General features: G+C 44.2%; 1 protein-coding gene across 1 annotated transcript in view; it reads right to left on the bottom strand.

Annotated features, from left to right (window-relative positions):
* Positions 1-1207: 1207 nt before the first annotated feature.
* Positions 1208-4853, bottom strand: part of Lig4 (DNA ligase 4) — a 174973-nt gene continuing 171327 nt past the window's right edge. The window contains exon 4 of the transcript XR_002821095.1: positions 1208-1635. The gene's annotated coding sequence lies outside the window, so the exon portion shown is untranslated. The remainder of the gene's footprint in view (positions 1636-4853) is intronic.

Below are 4853 nucleotides of genomic sequence, written 5' to 3'. Positions count from 1 at the left end.
CATACTTTTGTATTATTAATGCATTCATTATGTATTTGATTTATTTGTTTTAAAATAGAAATATAACCAGATCTAATTTGCATGTTATTATCATCTTTTACACTATTGCAACATAATTTTCAGCAAAATAATCTTTATTGTAATTTGAAAGATTTAATTATTTATGTTTTCTTAAGTAGTCTCCAAAAAATTCCTATTACATGTTTGACATTTTGGCAGCTTTGAGGTCAAAAGTAATTTGTATCTTTTCCATTTAAATGTTAGTCCATGTTTAAAACAATTCTTCAAAGAGGATAATACAAACAGTGAATGACTACATGAAAATATGTTAATTTCCTCATTAAATACTTATAAATACAAATCAGATTCACAGTAACATGAAACTGTTCCCAGGAGGAGAACTGAATTTTTTAAAAAGTGGACAGTCAGCATCCAAGGACTTGGAGAAATTAGAAGTACCCCAGGCAAGCCACACGCAGTGGTAATTTCAACATGCTCCAAAGGATCTCAGCTAATTCCTGTCTTTTTCAGTGAAAGAATATTTTTATTGCTACCAAAGCAGTTCAAGCTCCAATGATGGAAGTTGTTTTAACCCTTAAAGTTGAAAGAACAGAAAGCAATAGAACAACAGCATAAATTCAGTAATATTTTAAGCATTTATCACCATAGCTAAAGTAACATTTACGTCATTTGAAAAACGGACACACATGCATGCGCATGGTTTTGTGTGTAAGGGAGGGATTTGTGAGACTTATTTCAAGCCAACAGGATGAGGTTGCCTGCGTGGCCAGGGGAAGCTGAAGTAGACCAGAATTTCAAATGTGCGACAAGGATGGAATTCCTGAGTGGAAAGGGCAGCAACCTGGCAAACGCAGCTGAAACTTCCCAGCCCCTGGGAAGCAGGCTGGTTCTCCAGATGCCACTGGGGACGTGCCCTGTGCTGCCCGCCTGTCTTCTCCAGGATCGGTGAAAGGGCAGAGGTGCCCCGTGGACAACGCAAGAGCTCGAGCTTCAAAGATGCGACCCAGTTGGGGGAGCTTCAAGAGTCAGATTTCTATTTTTAAAGAGTTAACAGTGGGATGGACAAAAACAATGAACTCATGTACAGTAGGTTTAAATTCTTGGAAAAACCAGAATTATTAAGACTATGTTCAAAATATTTATAAATCAGGTTTTACTCTAATTTATAAAGCATGATAAACATACCTCTGTATTAAAAAATTTTGATAGCATCGAGGACACTGGACGTTCACAACATACAAAGCATTCCAAGGGTATTGTGGACAGGCACGTCCTCTGCTGGGTATGCCAGAAATGTTCTCGTCGGTGCTGGTGACATTTTAGAGAAGAGCGCACAAGATGCCACCCAGAACCCACTTTCTTAGCACAGTGTGACAGCACTGCGATCAGATCTGAACAACCAGTGCTGGGCGTCATGGAGCGGGCTCTGCGCGCGCACTGCACCTGCTACACCATGCGTCCAGGCCGTGCTTTGCCCTGGGTGATGCCATCGTGCAGCGGAAGATCGTTCCATTCTGGGGTTGAACGCTGAGGCAGAAAGTCTTGAAAACTCCTCTGTGTGACTAGAAACCCAAGAGGTATTGGATCCGCCAACTTTACTGACAAAACTCCCAGCTGCAGAGCACAATCATAAAGCACAACAAATAAATTAATTGATCTTGCTTTCAAAAACCACCTCCTGTACATTTATCAGATTAAGTCAGGGCGCCTAGACCCACGACCGAGCAAACCTACACCAAAGAAAACCAGGCCCCTGGGTGCCCTGGGTGCGGCTGACAAAGGAAGACAGCAGCATCCCGGCCTGGATCATACACCACAGGTCCCCAGCAGGGGGCACCCCAGAGGTACGCAGGGCAGCCGCATCGCCCGCAGACCAGCCAGCTGACTACGTAAGGCGTGCTCAGGGCACACCCCCTGGGTCTTGGTTCCTGGGCTTCAGCTTAGCTCTCTCCCTGCATGACAGGACGCACTGCAAGTTCTGTGGCTCAGACCCAGGCTCGGAGTCAGCTCCGTGCTCTCACATGCCCTGCACTCCTCTGCCAGCTGTGCCTGGAGCATCGTGTTTTCGGTCTATCATTTATTGAGATGTATTTGCAATACAAAAGAGTCACACCCACTTTGGAGAATATTTCCATCTCCTGTCTCCATCATTTTCTCCCCTTCCTCCACTCCACCTTCCTCCCTTCTCCTTTCTCCTGATTGCCCTCCATTTCCAAAATCCTGTCGTCCTCTTTCTGATCATGTATTTTATTCTTTCTCTCATTTATAGTTTGGGTTTCTCATGCAGCGTGTAGCCTTATGTGTCTGACTTATTTCAGTTAACATCAAGGTCTCAGGTGTGTTTTCCAACAAATGGCACGGATCCATCTCCTCTAAGACTGAGACTGAGGAAAACCTGTGTCTGCACCTACCTGGGCACAGGGCTGGGCTCTGCCTGCGTGGTCCATCCAGCCGCTCCAGACCCCAGAGCTGCTGCTGAGCCTTTCTTACCCAACCGCTGCTCTTACATTATTTTCTGAAGGGTGATGCGTGACTTCAATAGCATGGATATTAACAGCTAAGATGAGAGTGCAAGATCCAGGGTTGCCTGGCCCACGGACAACCAAGTGACATGGGCAGTGCCAGACAAGATGAGGCCGAGACATAGAGGCAGCTTGTGAATGTAGTGTGAGTTCACACATCACCCTGACGTTGTGGGGAGTCACAAGTGTGTCCTGTCCGTGTTAATAGCGTGGCTTGCTCTTAGTAAGTATCACACTAAAAGACAGCGAGTCGAGGGTAGTAAGGCTTGCCACCATTATTTTCTTTTCTTTTTTCTTTTTATGAGCAGAATATATTTATTGAAAGAAAGAAAGCCCCTGTCTCGAGAGACAGGAGGGGGGCCCGAGCAGGTAGTTCCCTGGGAAGCTGTCTCTTCCAGGGACTTTTATAGTGTAAAACCATGTAAGGCTAAGGTAGAGAGAATGGGAACTCACTTAGGTGGGCAGGAGGTGGGACAAAACTATGGTCAACCAATGGGATTACATATGGGACAGGGTCTTTTTCTGTTGGGGGTTGGAATGCGGGATAGGGTCTCTTTCTGTTGGGGGTTGGGCTAGTGACTCACCTGGGTCTTTCCAGGTGATTGATACCTATTTAGAATATCAATCCCAGGTGCTACTCTTTTAGCATTTGTTTGGCCTTTAGGTCTTTAGGTCTGGTTCACAGCAGGAGCATCCGCCCCTGCCACAGTTGTAAGGCATCTCACTTCTGTGCTGTCTCCTTCGAGGGCCTGGCCCTGTCTGACTGTCTATAATGTTTTTATCTAACTCGGCTGCCTGCAATATTCCCCCCTCTGAAGAAGTAACCTGAACTGCTGTGAAGGGAAATATGGGCGAAGACCGCTCTGGCTTCTTCACACTGAAATGGGTGGTAGTTGTTGACTGGCAGTCAGATATATTCTTTTTTTTTTTTTTTTTTTACATTTATTTAGTGTGTGTGTGTGTGTGTGTGTGTGTGTGTGTGTGGCCAGCTCAGCCCACCTGGGGGCAGGGCTGGCTGGAATGTGGTGCTGGGGGATCGAACCCCAGTCCCTGTGCTTTGCCAAGCTTGTTCCAAGTAGGTGCTTTAGACCACTGAGCCATCTCTCCAGCCCCAAGATATATTCTTCAGAGGTTTTATCTAAAGGCCCTCGATAGATGACAGGCATTTTTCTCTTGGGTAGACGCATAGCCTTGAGTCTGGAGGAGACAAAGCCAAACAAACAAGTCAAATAATCACAACAGGATAATTATGAAAAAGATGAGTTAGAACTTTTTGTAGGTCTATTAGCAAATATCTCTTAAATGTGAGGTTTAATCCCTTTTATCTGTTATGGCCATTGTATATTGTCTCGAACAAACTGGCATTTTGTATTTTACCAACTCTATTGTTACTTGGGGCACATGGATTGCCAGAAATAGGGAAAACACTGAGTACTCTAGTTTGTATGTGGGGTCACTGGCTGCTGGGTAACTACCTGTGGAGGGCCACCGGAGCGGCTGTCCTTGAAAGAAGAGCGACTGTCTCCATTTTGACTGAGCCTGACCCTGTTTCCTATGTACAGAGCTGGCTAGGACTGCTGTTTATCAATTGGCCTTAGGTACATGTAGGCCACCTACCTAGCTCAGCTCACAGTGATCACCTACTTCCCACAATTTTTAGTCAAGCCTCCTCAAGTCACTCTCCTACTGAATAAAAACCAGGTGAGACCCTGGGTCACTCTCTTGGTTTCAGAAAGCCATCTTCGTGGCTGGACTTAGAGTCCCTTGACTCCCCGATGATTGAAAACATAATTTAGTATCTTTATTTTTGCCATGGGTTGCACTGAAAGTGGTAGATTGGAATCAACTTGATGGTATTCCAATAATGTAACTTTGGGATTACAAATACTAGCTTTTTGAATGGAGGTGAGGATCTGGAAGTGTCTCCTATAACTACTGATATATCTATATGAGCTTCTATCAAATGTCTAACAGGCTTTTCCTTATATTGGCAGATAACACGGGTTCCTTTAGGCTGAGAGGTAAAGACTCATGATCTTATCAATCTGAAACTTTGACTTTATCATGAACACTTTTTTTTCTCTAGCAGTTTTGTACATTTTTGCTTGAATTGTTTCTTCTCTGTCTATATCCAGGAAAGCATAACTTTTCCTGTTTTTCTACTGGCCTTCTTTCCCATAGGATGTTAGTATTACTACTTTATTTTTCATCTATAATTTTATTTTGTATCCTTTCTAGAAACACCTCAACTGAGACCAATTTATTCCTGTAAACCCTTCTTACTTCTACAGCTTGTGTCAGATATCTGGG

Source organism: Octodon degus, unplaced genomic scaffold (assembly GCF_000260255.1).
Source record: "Octodon degus isolate 3935 unplaced genomic scaffold, OctDeg1.0 scaffold00039, whole genome shotgun sequence".
NCBI classification, from domain to species: domain Eukaryota; kingdom Metazoa; phylum Chordata; class Mammalia; order Rodentia; family Octodontidae; genus Octodon; species Octodon degus.
This window is presented reverse-complemented; position numbering and strand designations above follow the sequence as displayed.